This window comes from Odontomachus brunneus, unplaced genomic scaffold (genome assembly GCF_010583005.1).
Source record: "Odontomachus brunneus isolate Ranch 3 - 2012 unplaced genomic scaffold, Obru_v1 Obru_scaffold_031, whole genome shotgun sequence".
In the NCBI taxonomy this organism is placed as follows: Eukaryota; Metazoa; Arthropoda; class Insecta; order Hymenoptera; family Formicidae; genus Odontomachus; species Odontomachus brunneus.
The window spans coordinates 1,032,023-1,052,245 of NW_022639481.1; the positions used below are offsets into that span (position 1 = coordinate 1,032,023).

At 41.0% G+C, this 20,223-nt stretch overlaps 1 protein-coding gene across 3 annotated transcripts in view; it reads right to left on the reverse strand.

The window, feature by feature from the left end:
• LOC116843307 (beta-1-syntrophin) overlaps positions 1-20,223 on the reverse strand; it is a 277,140-nt gene that overhangs the window by 164,394 nt on the left and 92,523 nt on the right. The window lies entirely within an intron of this gene.

The window sequence follows — 20,223 nt, forward strand, 5'->3', positions numbered from 1 at the left end:
AGCATATCTGACGTAATTTTCGAAAAAAGACCTTTTCAAAGGCGTATGTTTCTTTAGAAAACCCTAAAAAACTATCCGAAATAGTGCTCTCGACGCTAACGCGAAATAACTTATAACCTACCATTACATAGCCTACCTTCGGCCTAGGCGCAGAATAAGTACCACTGTGCATGCGCGAGAATCCGTATGTATTACTATGACGGATCTAACGTTATGGGAGTGATTCTGCGATGTGGGAAAAATATTTTCAAAGTACTGGGTGTGCTAGAGAGTCACACAAACACGCGTTGTCACCCCGGAAACGGTACAGAACGAAATAAGCACATCTGACGTAATTTTCGAAAATAGATCTTTTCAAAGGCGAATATTTCTATATAATAATATTCTATATAATAACTAAAAATTGTATATGGTTGTTGTTTGCAAAATGGTAAAGAAATTTTGTGTTCAGTTTGATCAAATCTATACATGTGTACACGAGATATGGGACGCTTTGCGTCAGAAAAATGGATTTTTTCACCAACTTTTCCTACAAAAGAATTAAATGTTTTTCCATATGATCAAATTTACGTTAAAAGGCAATATTAAAAAGCAAAGTGGGGTTTATTCACTCCATCAAATACGACATACCATTTCCGTCTCGATTCGATAAAGTATTCTAATATAGTAATTTTGACATTTTAATTCTAACATTTCAACGTTTTAATCTTGACGTTTTAATTAACTTCTTATAGACAGTCCGTGCATTTGTGGAAAGGATACGTGTGTTTCCTGTTGACTAGATCGATCCGTTATTCAATTTTCACGTTATACTCTGGCGCTCGTTGTGTGTCACTTACACAGCGTGTACACGCACGTGTAAAACTATACGCTTAACATTACGCTGGCAGCGGGACTAGTCGTTGCATTTTGTTGTTACACGTGCCACTCGTCGCTTTTATGATAAACGCTCTCACGTAGATATGTGCGTTCGACCGTGAGAAATGCAGCGCGTACATTCGAGAATACTTTTTTTTTAATCAATACACTACAGCTGCCTGACGATTCAGCATGTTAGACTGTATTTTATTAATGCCGTTTAACTATAGTATACGTAGAAGGAGTTGGTCAAACACCTCCTGTATACTTTACCCGTGACAAGTTTGATCGAAATCGCAAATGACCGCCCTAATTGTCGGTTGAATCGCCATTTAGTCGCCCGATAAAGTTACTTTATTAAGTTCGGCGAGGTGTTTCTTTTAAAAATCCGCCTCCGTTTTATCAAGAAAATATTACTCTCCTGATGCGATCAAATTCCTGTTTTAATCCAGGCAAGAGAGCGGCGGCTAGTAGAATGTTAGCGACCGTTAGGATCGGATGTCGTTACATCATGGTTTACTTGAAAAGTGTACATCTAATAAGACCCGAAAAAAATTTGTAATCGCGCGCCCGGAGTTATGGGAAGCTCAAAATTTAGGATAATGAGGTCAGGCTAGGTTCTTGAAAATTTCGAGGTTGGCTTCCCGATCCCTGCCGCGTCCACGTACAATGTCGCAGTAAATACTCCCGAGTTTTTTCGTGGTCCCGTGATTCTTTATGCTCAATATACGTCGGAATTCGGACTGGGTGGCCATTTTTCAGAGATAGCTCGCTCTTTATGAAACCGGAAGTCCTGCCATTTTATGGCTGTCTTCCTTGGCGCACGCGCACACGCATTCGTGCACATGCGTGCATATGTGTGTGTGTGTGTCTGTGTGAGTCCTGCCGCTGATAGTGCATACGTAATATAAGTCGCTCGATATTTTACCGGTTCGAAGGCATTCCGGATGCATAAAATGAACGTTAGCATCGCATGCTGCAGACCGACGAGTATATTTTGCATATCCCCCCCCCACCCACAGCCAGCCACATCCACGAGCTATACGGGATCTTACCATGTGCACTACGTGAGATCCCGCAATAAAAGAATATGTATTTTCGTTAAGCGACACCGCGCGACTATTTAAAAGGATATAACGACAACAACGACGATGATGACGATAACAATGACAATAAATATGATATGCAAGTAACATCCGAATCGATAGTTCCTTAAATTCTCGGAACAATTGGCATGCTCTCTCTATTTGGGTATAATGAAAATTTCATCTAGTAGAAATGAGTGTCGTGATGATCCTGGCGCATATCTGCGTATACTTTGGCTCAAACCAAAGATCGTCATATTTGCCAATCAATCTCTTTGTTCCTATCCACCACCGATGCAGGATAATGGATCGCGGCAAAATGGATGTAATAATAGGGTAGAAATTGATTTCCCACGTTCATACAAAGCATTCCGTAACAGGGTCGAGTGGATTAATCGTGAAAGGAAAAAACGCTTCCATCGTGCGTGTCCGATTATTATCGGCGCGCGGGCGTCGAGCATTCCCCGATCCAATTTGGGTAACGCGCAAGTCCCCCTCCCTTCCGTAAAAAAAAATACGACCACCGTATATCTCTCTCGGGACGCCGATAAAAATATATTGTCGAAAAAGGGATTTTACACGCACGCGTCCAGCGAATTTTTATCCGCGATCTTCCCTTTTTGAAAAACTTCAAAATAATTCAAACGAACGAGCGACCAAGGCAAAGCGTATGTCGCAAAAAATCACAAAAATGTCTAATGGAGGATACGGTTGATGAATTAAGATGCAAGAAATGCGAAATGATTTTGTCTAGAGATTAATTACGCCTGGACCAATGATACTGTCGGGAACACACGACTTCTTTTCGTTTTTACAAGCAACGTCTTTGATATAACTTGGCTCTAACTTTCGAGGTAGAAATTAACAATTTTGTCAGAAAGTCAGGAAACGCGGAAATATTCACAAGAAACTGACGAATTTCAGTGCGGCGCGCATCCGCAGCAGCCACAGCTTCAGAGCGGGCGGAGATATTTTACGCGATATTATGTTAACTTTAAAGGTGCCTGGGAAGTGTAGGAGTTTCTCCCAAAGTATACCCTGAGGGAAGAGCCAGGGCGGAAGAGGGAGCAGCTGACCCGGAAGAGGCGAGCATCGATAAAACTCTTTTACATTACATTACGCCCGATGTGCGCGCATCGCCACGATCTCATAACATTAATGCGTGTTACATATCGCGCCTGCCGTCATTCCGCGCGTCTTCGTATTTTCCGATACGCGCGCAGCAAAATCTCTCAAATATCGGGAAAAACATTCTCCGCCCTCGTAAACAGCGACGTGCATTTGCGCCCGCATTTATATACGATTCTAAATTGTTTTTCCCCTTTCTGTCATGCAGATAAATTATTCTCCTCGCCGGCGTAAGGTTAAGCAGAAAGAGTGCGATATTACTTCGTAGACATAAGCAGGAAATACTTAATATCGCCTCTACAACAAGAATCGCCTTGTAAGATGAGCAAAATTCTATTAAGAATGGAGAGAGAGTGAGAAAAAAAATATTACTTCTCATTAAAACTTTTTTTTAATTTTAATCAGTTTCATTATATTAAAAATTAAATTAAATTTATTAAGTAGATGTATAGTTCGTGTTTTCCCTTTCTTTTTTTCTAAAAGGAACTTTTGATGAGGACCTTTCACTTAATTAAAGTTTCTCCGAGATAGTATTTTTTGCACACGTCTTGACAAGAAACAAGTCGGCGACGGTTGTACAAGTCGATACAACGCGAATCCATCTTTTTCGATCGTCGTTTCCTCAATATGGCTTATCCCGATGCGAGCTGCGCCACAGAGACGATTCCGAGGGTTGCGTCCCGAGAGAGCATGCGGAAAGATATGGGATACGCGGCCCGTAGATGGCTTTAGGAAAATTACATTTCGGTTATACTCAATCTGACGCGAAAAATAATTCCGCCTCTCTATTTCGATCATGCCGAGCAAGCTGTTGGAGGGAATCGATTAGGACTAGTCGAGCGTATTCTATCAGAGGAGAGCCAATCATTAATTTCGCACTCGAGTGCGGAAACAAAATTTCACGATGTGACGTAACATCACCCAACTCCGCCTGTCTCACAAATAGAGATTCCTCCTTTAAATATTTTCATCAACAAGGACATTTTTCTATTACGATAATAACATTCTAACACGATAATCATATTATTATTCGAACATCTTATTATTATTCCTCGTTCCCTAACGAATAAAGAAAATAAGCACGGAGAAAATATTGTAGTTAAAATTACATTGAAATTATATTTCTCTTACAATGTTGCTTGTAAAACTAAACTGTATTGAAATTGCAATATAAATCACAGCGTAAAATTTGACGATTTACAAGATATAAAAGACATTCGAATAACTGCAGTAATTTTGTAGTAAAAAATCAAACATGTATAACATCTTTAAACAAATATATAGTAATTTCGGTCATAATTCTGTACATGTGTGTGTGTGGCCCAAGATTTAAAAAATTTTTACTGCAATATTTTCTTCGTATAGGATAATCTGAATACTCTGACTAAGTAAACCTACCAAAAGTTACACTCCGATTTCTTTCTAATTTGGAAAGTAGTACAAATGTAGAAGTACAAAAAATATTTAGGTCATATTTTTTCATTTTGGCCCACTTTGAGTTTCACAAACAATTTATAGCTTTTTAATGTTCTCATTGCTATCATTAAGTGCAATAAAAATGCATAAAGAATAAAATTGAATACAAAATATAGGCGTTTTTGATTTACTGATAATAAATATGAAGTCAAATGTGTAAGGTTATTTGTATAAATAATAAAATGTTTAAACAAAACATGTAAAAAGTTGAAAAGTTATTTATAGAAATAATTTCTCGGTTTGACCAAGATTCGAATCATTTTTGACTAATTTAGCACAGATTTAAAATATTTTGGTTAGAATCTCGGCTAAAGAAATTTAGAATGGTTCGTGTCTTAGTTATGTCAATTTTGTTAAAATTTTAATTAAAATTGCCGGATTTCTCTCTCTCGATTTGATCGAGATTCGAACCACTTTTGACTAATTTAGCACAGATTTAAAATATTTTGGTTAGAATCTCGGCTAAAGAAATTTAGAATGGTTCGTGTCTTAGTTATGTCAATTTTGTTAAAATTTTAATTAAAATTGCCGGATTTCTCTCTCTCGATTTGATCGAGATTCGAACCACTTTTGACTAATTTAGCACAGATTTAAAATATTTTGGTTGGAATCTCGGCTAAAGAAATTTAAAATAGTTTGTGTCTCAGCTATGCCGATTTTGTTAAAATTATTTAACTATATCTTGTATCTAATTTTATTTTTTATGCATTTTTGTTGCACTTATTGATGATAAGAGTGAGGACTTAAAAAGCTATAAACTGCCCGTGAAATTCAAAGTGGGCCGAAATGAAAAAATATGATCTAAATATTTTTTGTACTTTTACATTTATATCAAATTAGAAAGAAATTTACCATGGTAGAGTACCATTTGCATGGGTTTACTTGTGAGTATTTAACTTTAGGTGCAACCCAATTAGCGCTTGGAGGTTTTTAGGACACGTTTGTATCCACGATGGCGAACAGTCAATAGAAGAAAAATTGCGACACTTTCACCTCGATAAATTACATTTGGTGCTCAGCAGAAATTATTTTTTAATAATTCCCAAAAAATTAATTTCCCCATTGAATACTGGACGCGTTTTAAGATTCATCGAGATAAATTATTACCTTCCCTCTATGAACTGTATACGCTGCTAAAATGCCCTCAAGTGTTTAGTGTGAGTCACACATAGGGAGACCAGCTTTCTGATTTTTCCCCGTAACGCGCCGAGCCGAAGCTCAGAAACTTGACATGTCCCGTTCGTATTGATGTACCGATCGGTCGCATTGATAGACATTATTCCTATCCGAAAGTCCGTAGATCCGCGCGACAACTCTTACTCTCAGCTCGTTAGCGTCGCTTCGAGCCGTTCGAAAAATAGAAGAACTGGTTTGATCGACGTTTAATCGGTCGGAATTGCCGGTTGAGTATCCCGGATTGCACACATCAGCTCCGTCAGGGGTGAGAAACTGAAAAAAGGGGACAGAATGGCCGCGAAGTGAGAGGAAGAAAGAGAAGGAAAAAGAGATAAAGGGAGGAAAAGAGAGAGGAACGTTGGGCACAGGATGGCAAAACGTCATTACGGCACGTACGAGAACTCGTAATGAAACAACGACGAGCCGCGCGACAGGATTGGCGGGGATCCAGCGGTCAGTCCTCCTCGACTTCCTAACGCCACGGCTCTTAAATCCGATTAAAAAATGTCCAGGCTTCCGCAGATGTGTGACAAAAGTTCCTTGGCCGTGCTGATCCCGCGTCTCGCCGTACTTTCTCTTCCCCGCGTTATGTGACCTCCAACCTACAACTTCAATCCCTCCGGCGGTACTTTTACTTTCCGGTCAGAAGGACTGATGACAGTTCACTTGGATCCGTGATTCGCGACCGCGAGCTTTCATACGCAAATCTTTCGGAGGCGCTCGAGTCTATAGCCACGTCGGTAAAGCTGAAGCAGGATTTTCTCCTCGGCAAAAACAAGCTCGAATCTGAAAGCGCCCCCATCCGTCAGTAACTCTCTTCCACGGGTCCGCAGTCTCTCTCTCACTCGTCGCCATTGCGCGCGTAAACGCGACGCGTCGTTACCCCATTTCGCATAAAACATAAGGGATGCATTAGCGCATCGGCGCTGAGTATATCCTGTGGCGGGTAAACGAGGCACTCAGGATATTACGGCGATACGGGTGGTTCGTTTCCGGGTACCGGCGCCACACCGCCGGAGTTCGATGACTCGGTACACCACCCATCGAAGTGGCTGACTGCGCGAAGAGGGGAGGAGGGTTAACGCGACGACGTTAGGGTGACGCGGATGAGCGCGGGGGGTGCTTGTATTAGAGGGGATTGCCAGCGGAACCGGCGCGAGGTAATTTATTCGCGGCGCATTGAACGATGAAACGCAAAGGCAATAACTCAAAGTGGCGAACGTGGCGGGCAAATCAACCGGTTAGGCAAAGTAAAGTGGGTGGGTGGTAGGCAGAAAGATAAGAAATTGCGGAACCACGCACAATACCGTCGAAGGAGCCGTGAGACTGATAACAAAAACCGGGCACGTCCCCACCTTTCGCAAATCTCACGGCGCAAGATCTCTCGGAGCGCGAAGAATTTCAGTGTGCGTGCGTGCATGTGTGTGTGTGTGTGTGTGTGTGTGTGAGAAAGAGAGAGATCGGTTTTCTGTATTTCACCGAAGTTCATGTCAAGTATGCCGATTGTAGCTGCAATACTGCAGATGGTATTGGCATGTAACTCGACCACGAACAAATACCATATTCTCTTTTCATTAATTTTCCTCCGAAGATTGATGTTCTATAAGGAAAGTTTATGTTGAGTTGGTGTCGTGTTAAGGTGGTCGTTGCAGTTGCTTTAAAGTACTCGAGATAACCAACTTTTGTCAAGATGTTGGTTAAGGTGTATTGATACTTGATACACATTTCGGAATTCCCTGTCATGCGACACAATGGCCGCAGTCATATCGGGTGATTGCGTTGTGCGCGCAATTTATGACCCAAAAACAGCCGGTTGAAGAACTCGGGATTGGCGGACCTGAAGGTGCGCCATTTCGGCGGGTGGAATGGTTGTAGAAGTAGTGGGAATGAGTGGCACAAGCCGAGCGTAGAATCACGCTAAGTGGCCAAAGTTTGCGCCCATTCGGCCGTTAATTCGAGAGGCCTACTCGATGTGCTAATGTACTTTCTCCGATGTGCTGCAATCCAGTTTATATGACGTCGACGAGCGCGAGGGGTTTCTCCCTCTCGAAGCCCTCTGTTAAACCCCTCTGAAGTCGTTCCGTTAATTAAAACTCGGCGAGCCATTTAAACGCGACGCGCCTTTTCGCAAAAAGCGCCGCAAACCTCGCGAAATCGACTTGCACTTTTAAAGGAGATATTCCCGAATACAATGGCACGACGATCCATCGCAAGAATATTCGAAGAATTCGGCGACGAACTCGAGTATCGGCGCGTAATGCTGGAAAAGTTAAACCCGTTCGCCGCTCACGGAAGTATTAATAAGTAGATGACATTTCTGCTGCCGCGGCTTCATCAAACGTGATATTTACGCGACCCGGAAGATTAATTAAACCTTATAACAAAGAGCAGAGGCGGTCTCAAAAGGCTACCAGGGAAAAAGTGTTACGCGTTAAAAATAAAAAGAAAACACGCATACACAGCAAATTGTTACAGAGGTACGTCATTTCTTCTTCTGCACGGCGTTACGTCCGCAAAAACCGCCGTAACTTCTGCACGTGTAGCTAAATCTCCGAGCAAAGCGCAATTTCGCGAGTTCCAACGCGGTGAATTCTTACGTTTACACAAAATGAGAAATCCCCGACACATCCTCCTGTCATTTTTCATGCCCGAAAGATTCGCGAGAGGCGAAGGAACCGTACACGCGTATCTCACATGTGCCCATGCATATTCATGTCGTGCGCCTTGCGCAAGCGCTTTCAGTTAAATAAACGTCACAGTGAGAGATCGAGGCCGTAAAAACAAAGAAAGTGTATTCCTAAATTTCACACAATTCGCGGAGACTGCGTAATTCGCCGTTCATTTGTCATGGCGTTCTTTGTGCGATGTCTGATCCGATCCAATCTCTTTTAAGAAACGACAGTTTCTTCGTAACTGACGCGAAATCCACGAGACGCGACATAATAAGCCTGACGATTTCTTCGGATAGATTCCCAACGGAGGACACATTGGACGACAAGAAAAGCCGCAGGAGTGATTTAGTGTAACGACTTGCAAGCAAGAACACACGGGAGCACGCTTGGACTGCGACATCCCTCTCTCTCTCTCTCTCTACCTCTCGCCCGTCATCCGCTTCCTTCCTAGGGAAACATTTGAAACTAGCGAAACAGCGAGGAATAATTAACAAAGCGAACTTAATTCATTAAGTCGTGGTCGGTCGGGGTTGGAAAAGGTCGGGGGTCCCCGAAATTCTCAGGCTGTCGCAAGTCGTGAAACTCCTCGGCCTCGGCCACCCTTGTCCTCAGAATGATATCCACTTTAGTCGCAAAAAAACTGCTCCCCTCCTCCTCTCCTTCTCCATATTGCCCTAACCGATCCTTTCGAATAGGAGTTTCTGCAATTGGAGAGAAAAGAAGAAAAACTCTTCCGCTCTAACGGATTTCCGGATTCAGATGAACAATTGGTACCTTTACGGTGAAGAGTTTGCGCAATGACAATAGCCGCCATCTTTCATCAGCGGCGATTTATTCACGGTGATCTTGTTTTGACAGCTCACCCTTGGGTCCCATTTTATTTAATTTCTGTTATTAATATTTGAACAACACAAAACTCTACATTAATTCCTCATCTCCAGCGTTGTGTGCCACAAAGACCATATTTTTTATGCGCAAAAAACGAATGTAGTTTCTGTTCTTCTCTATCACACGAGAAGTTTTTGTGATACATTATAATCATACGAAATATTATTTTTATCTAACATTACCTAAAACATAACTAAAGTCATTTTGCTCGGGAAATGCGTTAAATATCCGGCGGACTATTTCAGTTGAGAATTAGGAGCCTCTTGAATGTGAAACGTTCCTTATATCTCACCTCCTTGATGCTTGAATTTTTTAAATAACATCCTCGCTTATGTTCACTTGTCTGTTTAATTGAAACAGAACCTTTTTTATGCTACTGGCAGCCGCGGTCGATATCCCGTGAGCTCCACCGTCAATAAACTTCCTGGCGGGGAGTCTGACGGGGTTAACCTTCAAACCAGCGGCAGATTTAAGCTGACGTAAAGAGCGAAGTGAATGGAAATATTCCCGACAGAGTCTTGCGAATCTCATTAAAAGTTAAGCCGAGCCGCAGCAACAGAAGAAGGGACCACCATCGATGGCGTGATGCGGCCATCTTGGGCCGCGCACGTCCATGAAACAGGTGTTATGTGACCCGGAATGCGGTAATGTACGGGTTCGTTCGTCCGTTCTGATTGTTCGCGGCCAATCGTCGCGAATGCGGATAATCCTTTCTGCACGAAGGACCTTTTCGAGTTTGTGGGTTTTACCGTAAAATCGATTCGGCCCGTCTATGCGCGCGCGCCCGCGCAAGCACGCACATGGACTTCCGCTCTAATGAATTAATCGCGCACTAATAACCAGTATCGAGCCACTTCCGCGGGCAACGTTGTTAATTTCCAGACGATTATAACACAGTCCAGCCTTTGTGCTGGTACATAATTAGTCTGCGTTACGTTGCCTCTTTGAAGACTGACCTCGCTTCTCATCAGAATTGAAATCGTATGCTGATTATAGAATAACATAACGAGCGCGCCTGACGGATTATAAACGGCCGAGGATACTAATGCTCACTTTTTACGCCGCGCCAGGCGTTCCATCGTGAGAACAATGAGCACACACCTTGCAAATCCCACCCCAACCTGACCTGACCTAACGCCCATTATTTTCTAGCTCCTGACCTAATATCTAGCCGCACGCATTTGCTCTCGATGAGCGAACAACGGCGGCGCAATAACTAAAAACTTGCAGCGGAAACTTTTAATTGAATCGGACTTAGAAAGAATACATTCGAGCGCGATATCTCGAATAACCTTGAATCTCGTCCATTTCGATAGCCGCGCGCCAATTAAATTCGCTTTATTCCGTCGACGACGAGTTTTATTAAAGCCGCCGATAATTACCGCGAAGTAGGTCGCGACTCCATTGAACAGACAAAGCAGGTAAAAAAAGTAACGACCGATCGGGGAAACATCGAGCTCTACCGGGTGTTCGTTATCAAGCACGGTAGCGATTAACTTCTTAATTGGCGAACTTTTTTAATTTCTTCCGCGTTTTCTATTTTTTTGTCTTTTTTTAAAATATCGTTTCTCCCTCTTTTTCGCGCCGATTAATATACGCCGAACAAATCTTTCGTCAATCGCGCTACGTGAGGTAAAATGGAGATGCCAATTTCCTTCATTAAACTTTCTCCCCGCGAGAATCGCGACAACCGTAAAAAGGCGAGTGAAAATAGCGTCGTTTACTGTTCATGATAACGCCAATAGAGAGAAAATGTCTTGGAGGGGATATTCTCGTGTACTTATCCCTTCAACGAGAATTGTTAATTATTTAAAGAACAGTTTTCCATGCATTAAAAGTTGTTTTCGAACAAGCTTTACTTATCTCCATATCATAGAAATATTATTTGTCGTGGAGATGTCGGGGAAGGGATGACATTTATTTCAATGAAAGAATGAGAAGTATATCTCTAATGAGAGATCCTGTAAAGCTTCGCACGCGATGGCAAACTAGAAGCTGCCCGAGATTCGATGAAAAATTCTTTAGCTTATTTCTCTCGTAGATCCATTTGTAGTGGTATGAACACGTGGATTCCGAAACATGAATTTTTCTTGCAAAATAGAGTAAGTCGGCTCTGATTCCTCGAATCTTTCAATTCCAGAATCCTGGGATCTTCCTCCCCGGATCCTTCCGGAACACCTGCTCGTCGAATCCCACCCTCCTCGGGACGGATTCAAAGCACTCCGCGAATAAAGTGCAAGAATGCACCGGCTTGCATCGCGGAGGAACGAGGGAGCGGATTTTTTGCTCGCTGTTCAACGGCGACGATCGCTTTACGCGCTTTCAAGCGTACCGCGTATTCTCGGGCGACGCTACAATGGCCCGATATGCGGAACGGCGTCGAAATAAGCGCGCGCAGATGGAAGGGGGAGAGAGAGAGTAAAAGAGGCCGATGCTGCTCGCGATGTACGGAGCTTCCTTCGGACTCGAAAAGCGCCGTCGCCTCTTCCGTTTTCCACCATCCTTCTTATTTCTTTTCATGGAGCCGAAGTGGCTGTTTACGCACGCACCCGACAATCGTCCTTGTCACCCCCTTCCGAGCGTACTTCTGCTCCAACTGCTGTTTGCGGGCTTTGTCCCTTGCCGTCCAAACGTGGAAGATTCGAGGATTGAACGAATTTCCGTGAATTTCAATACAACCGTGTAGATTGTGTGTATTTAATCCCCTCTTTATTTAATTTATACTTTGTGAGCTTCGGTCACATCACTGATTAAATATGACCATATAATTCCAGCAATTATTTTTGTAAATCACATTTAGTGCAAAGGTGATTTAATAATTAGTTCATGTATGTAATATGAAAGTAGATGAAAATACAGACGCAAAATTTTTAGAGAAAAATGGTTGATCTAACTACAATTATAATTATTATTGGCCCCAACCGTATTGTTTAGCTGTTTTAACACGAAAATAACAGCAATAACATACATATGACGTTATCATCACTAACATTATATAGTAGAATTTTAAAAAATAGTTTTCTCCTGACCATAATTTATAATTATCTCTCTATATGATTATAGTTACAAATAGACATTTTTTCTAAATGTAGGAAAGATTTCGACAATTTCCAAAATTCATACAGGGGAATCTTAAAGAATTAAAGGGCTAAAAGATTCAAATATTAAGATATCCCAGCTTACTTAATTCCGATATGATGAAAACTCTAATATTTATATTTTGAATTATTCTTGAAAAATTGTTGGGCTGAAAAAGAGAATTTCCAAAACGTTAAACTTTACTCGATAGCGGCACAATGTAATGTACTTGTGCATCTCTCTGAAATGTCATTCTTGCAGACAGTTCGTATCATTAGAAAAATAAGAGAATAACGTAGGCGGTAGAGAGACGTAGAACGAACCGAAACGCGCGGTAACGATTCGTTGCATAAAGACTGCACTCGAAGGATGGCGGAAGAGTAGTACGTGATCGTAATATCGAGTCGAACATGGTGAAGAAGCTCAGGACGTTTTTACGCGTCTCCTGGCTCGTCTTAAGAATAGCAAAGCCGGGAATGAATGCAATAAAAGTAGCAGGCGACTATCGCGGTCGTCTTGCGCGGAGTAATTTTCCCGTATCAGCCGCGCGTGAAAACGTGACGTGGCATGCGGAAGTGACAGCGATCAGATCAGTCGATTGAAACGTGACGTACATCTCGGCGCATGCTGAGTCGTGTTCTGTCGATCGTCAAATTTGTGCCAGTCGAACATGCAGTCGAAAATTGCAAAATCCTACAACGAAAGTGTATATAAACACTAAAAAATTGAAATATCTCGGATGATAATAGATAATCTCCCTATCAATAGTCATCTGAAACTTGTCATATGAGATACTCAGACTTTTATTCAAAGTTAGCTTGAAGTTTCTCAGTTGAAGTATGATATGTATGATATTTATATATTTTCTCAAATTGAAGAATTCTTACCAACTCTGAATTCAAATCTGAGTATCTCACTTAAGACAAGTAATAACTATTGATACAAGCTTATACAAGCAATAACTATTAATACCAGAGATTTTTGTGCATATATTCACGCGATTTTATAACCAGACTGATACCGACGACGATATTGTTCTCGAGAAAAGTTAATAAAAATAAATTTGACGTGAAATATAAAATGGAAATAAATTTTATCGGCTTTTTTCCCCACAATTGATATGTCACTTGAATTAAGAGTGCAAATCTCACATAGAAGGATTTATTTTCACGCCTTTGGTTATACGACCACTATTAAGTTACGATCTAATGGTGTCCATTGCGCGTGGTCGACGTGTGTGGCATCCGATACATCTAAGACACGGCACTTCGTAAGATGCGAAAAAGAGCGTTAATTCCGGTATTGTCCACCGTCTTTGGACTGTATCTATCTGGAATATGTCGGCTCGTAAAAGGAACCCGGCAAGTGTCTCTAATGCGTTGTTACTGCCGAATTTAACGGCGCCATCGTAAACGTGAAAGGCCGAGGACGGATCTCGCGAGACCATCGGAACAATGCTGGAAATTTCGCGCTCTCTGACAGTGATATTCGTTCCTCATCCTTGCCGATATGCCCTCAACCCAATTCCGCCTGGAATGACAGCGAACAAGATAAGGCTACGACGGGAAATCCAGAAATTTCGAGGTAAATAGTCACAAACTGTCGAGAGGCGCGAGTCCTAGTGCAAGGAAGATATTTTTCAACGCGCGATTCTCGTTTTCAAAGCGGGAGAATTCGTAATTGATATTTTTCTTAAACAGAAAACAAGAAAAAATAACGGAACTACATACGCGCAGCAGTTTTAGTTAAATTTTAATTGTTTTAAATTCATATATATATATTCACATTTAAACATATCTCAAAAATATACTCACACAAGTTTTATTCAAACAAGCTGGAATAATAATAGATTTGTTTCGCAATTTTATTTGTTTTATTTGACTTTTTTTGTATATTCACTTCTCCATTTACACACGACGCTTTATTTGCATACGGGGTTAAAAACCTCTTGGGTCTATATTTCAATAAATATGTTGAGGTCAGCGTACGCGCTTTTATAATTTTGGTTATATAGTTTATATATAGGTTATATATAGGTTATATTTGGTTATATTTGGTTATATTTGGTTATATAGATTATATAGTTTATATATTATGAAACTTTCATATTTTGGTCACATGAGTTGTGTGCGTCACAGAATATTACGTCAAATTCATGTTCACGAAAAATCCTACACATAAATCGAAGGATGCGCGCGTATAACATTGGAAAATACTATCAAAACGCGGACCATTCGTAATTTTGCGTTAATAAATTATTAATTTCACTCTTTTTTTACGAGAACACATGTTCACAAAAATATATAATAATATAAAATAATTAATAATATATAACAGTTAACTAAATTTTGAACGAACAAAGATATAGGAGGCGTCAGAATAATAAAGATAAATAAATAGACTCGATTATTTTTTATTGATTTTGCGCTCATAAAGAGTCGCGTTATTGACATTAACTGGCTGAATGGCAGTGATATAAAATTCACGACTACAACGTATATATCGAAACTCGATGATATGAGATTCCTCACAAAAAATCAGAAGCTGATCAACCCGCCCGTATATTCATTCGCGAAACGTGAGTAACGGCACAAACGTGGCGGGGAGGACGAACTCGGCAACAGTGATTATAACTCATCGCGGTTCCTCGCATATTCATAGAAAGCTTGTCGTGTGATTTACGCGCGTGTAATACATTTGTAGGACTCCCGTGGCGCACTTCCGCCTTGCGATCCGAGCAAAAACCGGATACGTCATTCGCAGATATGATTAAATCATTTTGACAAGATACAGCATTATAAAACGGTGCATAAAGCATTGAGAAAAAGTAACAGCACCCGTCTCTTTTTCATAAAAAATACATCCGATATAATTATTCGTTTGTTATGCTCCGACATTTATATTCAACGCTTTCACAAACATACCAATATTTGCAAAAGTTTTACATACCAAGAAATATGAATTATTTCGATTATTTTAATTCGTTTTGATAAAAAATATCTCCCTAAAATACGAATGAAATTGAAAAATTTCCCACGCAAACACACTTTTAGCGTGTCCTATAAACCGATCAGGCAATATTGGGTGGTTTTAATGTAATGAAAATTCAAGTTCACAAAGTAATGAAAACATTTGTCGTTAATTAGCGTAATTGAAAGGTCGTGATTGCCGTCGAATTTTACCTAGCTTTGAACCTATCTCAAATATAAATATCGTACAGTTCCAGTGTGAGTAGTTTATCAAAACGTATTGTACACACATTGTACTATACGATACGCTAACTCTGTATCAGGTTCCCGCTATTAACGTAAATCTGTCACGCTGTGAATCGCGGACAATTAAAAATCACTCTCCTCCTGCAAACGAAAACCACACACCCTTGCCGACGTGCTGCACTTCGAGCAAACACGGAGCCCTTGCATCAGTCTTTAGCGAGGGCTTCTACGCTTGTCTACATCCATAATCATCGGTTTAGATCTGACGTCGCGCCCCTGCCGAGCCTCCCCGCGTGGGTGGGCAGCCCGGTAAGACAGAGGGGGAGGATATGACCGCCGACTGGAGCGGCTTTGGAAGGGCTGTTTAAGTGGCCGGCGATAAGATAACGTCCGGAAGGCGGGTAACGGGCAATTAATTCGGGAGTAGCTTGGGTAAACAGGGCCGAGAAATTAAAAGCTATTTGTCACGGTGCGCAAGAAGGGCGACGCCAGAAAGGATAGCGCGGGCACAAGCTGGGGAATTAAGATGGCCGCGATACGCGCATACCGTGTGCATAAAGCGTACGAATTTCGACTCGGTTTACTGCCGCGCGAAAAGGGACGCTAACCAAGTAAGTAGATGAGAGATACGCACCATGTCGTGAAAACAGCCGCTATAGGACGTTGATATTGCCTTTGAAATCAGGCTCTCGGAAGAAGGACGTAATAAGCGACGCGGGATTTTCTCAGTTGCTCTATCTTGTCGCACGTGTCATCTTGCAGACGAATTCGAGGCAGTGCAACGTTGTTGTGCACCAGGGCGATGCGACGAGTGAGCTTTACGCGGTTCGTCGTGTTGGAATGTCGAGGAATCGATTCATCAAGTCGATGCGCCGGATAATACACCGTTAGTCCGAAATCTCTGCGCTTTATTCGCTTGGGTAGATGCCGACAAGCCGCTAAACGAGTGGGATTTTGCGCGAGCGTGTACCTCCCCAGGCACTTTATCGCTGTTAATTCATGAGAATTTGTAAAAACGTTTACTTACTAATTATGCGACACAGATGGCGACTGCTCGAGCCGGAAGACTGCGCGCGCGCTTTGCGTGACAGCTTTAATGATCATTAAGTAATCCGGATAAGCAAACGTAACACGCGTCAGGCTTCCAAGGTTATCGGCGAAATCATTCACGGTGACTGTGCAGATAGGCTTGCCTTACCTGTGAACAAGGAAATAATAAAAATTATTCGTGAAGCCGCGAGAATTAAATGCAGCATTAAAATGCATTATTTATTTTATAGTTTGAAACAAAATACTTTGTTTTCTCTTTGATAAAACCGCAACTGTGCTCGAAATATTTCTTTTTAATTCGTTTGTCTTTCGATAAATAATTATGTTTCACTTTATATTTTTCTATTACGCTAATGCATTGCCAATGCTTTATCCATTTAAGCGGAAAATGTGATGCTAAAGGGACGATAAAAAGCCGGCGGGAAATTCTCATCACGATTCATATTTTCATCGGCCGATAGTTTGACGCAGGTTTGTGTGATGCCGAAATATCGTATTTGAAATGTCACGGCAATATTTGCACTCGTTATATTTACATAGAAAGCAAGCCACAAAATGCAATCCACCATGGCGTTCGTAGTCGTACAAATATTCTCACTCATATGAATGATGTATTGATTTACATCGTATCCGTGTAGTACGACGAGTTTGCCCTTATTCTCCATAATATCATAGGTCAATCTGAAAGTTCATTTTTCGTTGTTTTAAGCGTTGTTCCTCTCGTTCGATATAATTTATTTTCCCGCCATGAGCTATTGGAAATCGTGTAACAACAGAAAAATGTATTTTAATCGAAAATACGCGCGGAGTGGATGGAGAATAAATTATTAAAGTGAAATTATACTTTATTCAATTCAGGAAAAATACGGGAAAGGGGCTGAAATAAAAGTTTTATGTAAAATATAAGAACCTGACGTAAGCGACAGTTTTATCTTCATACGCTCTGCACACACACGCGCGTCCCTCTCGCGAAAATCATAAATGAAATCATAAATGAAATATTTAAAAATTAAATTTTAACGTTTAGTATAACTTCATGCGTTAAAAATTCAATACATAAAAAATGCACGCGGTTGCTCAGAATTTTCGTATCTGTGCCTTTTCGAAATATGCTTTAAGTTACAGCAAGATAATATCAAATATCATCACAAATTAATACGAAAAAGAATTACGAAAAAATATACCGTAGAAATGCATGATTAACTTTACAGTCGTGAGCCGCGTGTTGAAATTAATTTGCAAGCAGATGGCCTTACGCGTAGAATGTAATCTCTACGGCAACATTGCTTACGGATCGACGGCGCACCGCGAAGGACTGTCGCGCGACAGTTCCCCGGAGAATAAATTGGAACTGTCTTCGGCGATGCGTCACGCCGTTTATTGTCATTTGTTCGATACCAACTACTGGCGCGTGCTTGCTCCTCCCCGGCAAAATTGACATGACCGTTGGGCGATTTATTCGGTCGGATTTATACGAGTCGTTCATTTCGAGAGTGACATCAATCATTCCCGGTAGTTTCAAAATTTCGCAAAAATGGATACACCTTATCGACTAATATTTTTCCCCGATTCAATGTATTAAATTGCCTGAAAAGTGCGTCTCTCGTGCGTCTACAAAGGAGACTTTCCAATCCATCTGAATTTCTGCACGCTTAACTATAGGACTGAGAAAGTACAGAGATATTTTCTCTCATATTGTACATTGAAACTGATTATATATAACTGATTAATTTCGAAAAATAAGAATAGCACTGCAATATGTTTTTATTTCTGGCATGTTCTTCTCAATTTGTACATCAACTACGGTTGATAACCACCATATGGTTTAAGCTATGAGTTACACACATCAGCCTTTATACTGAAAAAGTTCTATCGAAGTCCGCCATTTAAGTGGAAACGTCTGCTCGTCACGGACGCACGAGCTTGCGAGTATGCATTTGCTATCGGTATGTGCATCGCAACGGCGATGATTGTTGGAGCATGTCACGGGTATTACAAGTGCATAAAAAGCGATAGTCCGAGAAGAGCCATTCGCGAAACAAAATATGACACGCGATTCCGGATACATATTTATGTGCTTCGGAAATTAAATTAAACGTTTAATACATCAGAAAGCAATTTTCACGTATCGACAGTTTCCCACTTATCATAGAAATTTGTGAAACTAATTGATCGAATAACGAAACTTTGAGAAATAAATAACAAGTAAATTGTCTTAGTATTTTTCACCGTTCTGAACACCATTTTAAGTTTACGATTTCTTCTATGCGATTGATTTTAAGATGGATCTGTAAACTGAATTCTTCGTATTGCGAAACGGGGGTGAAATGGATCGAGCTTTGATGAGTGCTTCCTAGAAATTCGAGTTCGCGCCTGCACGATTCCCATCATTCGCGCACACAGCCATACAGACAGTAACCATAAGTCGTATGCAATAAGTCGACGAAATTCCCACTCGATTCCGTGCTCGTGCAAGCTATCGCTCCATCTTATGCAATTCCATCGGTGAAAATGTGGAGCGAATGCTGGTGGCCGACCGCTGATATTATCCAACGATAAGATGATAGAGACCGTCGGAATACCAGCAGGCTCAATGTTTGCTAACAGTGAAAAAGGAAAGAGAGAGACATACAGATAATATATATTATACGGTTTGCCGGCTGAATCATCAAAAATAATCGGAAAGTACAAATTTATCATTTAGCTGTGTAATAGCAATGAAAATGTTTACCCACGTTAAACGGTGAAAAACGAAATTATTCAGCAATTTAACGAATTAGTTCCTTTATAATTAACCTTTATAGTTCCTTTATAATTATAGGACAATTAACATCAAAAGGAAGTTACATACTTAAGCGCGTTTTGTAAATGAAATAACAATGAAGAATAAAGTAAATGATTTCAAACATGTGTGTGTTGTAGGAAAATAAAATTGAAGTTATAAATTAAAATAACTAAAAGTGTTAGGATTCACCATTAAAGGCGAGAAAAAGGACAGGTGTATTCGGCGAAGATTGGACTTTGGAAATTCGGCTGATATCTCTATCGCTGAAAAACTACCTAATCTTCATTCACATGCGAAGAAGAAATGGAACAGCATTAAACGTTCTCACGTACGCGTTCTCACGGTCTGCTCTAGTTTCAACTATCTAAGTATATTCGTCAGCGGTACTTTTTTTTTAAACCCGACCACGCGATTCCAGTGAAAAGAGGAAGAAATTTTCGAGCAACTAAAACGCCGAGAATCGATACAGAGATATAGACGTGCGCAGAAGTCGAAGTCCTGAGAGGGATGTTGAATAATTTCACGAGTTTAAGAATGTCCGATCTGACAAGCATCCCGACCAATACTCAGGAGAGACTGAACAAAATAAAAGGACATAATGAAACATTATCCGACAGCAAGAGAAAAAGATGGGGCGCGCAGTCAGGCTGTATAGAGTGTTGAATTATGTGTGCGAGGAATTGCAAGGGGTGAAGGGCGGAGGAGAGATGAGGAGTGAAGCTCGGAGACTGGAGGGGTAATAACTCATAGAGTACTATACACAATACCATTGTGTTCGTTGTACAGATTCTGCTAGGAACAGGACTCTGCAC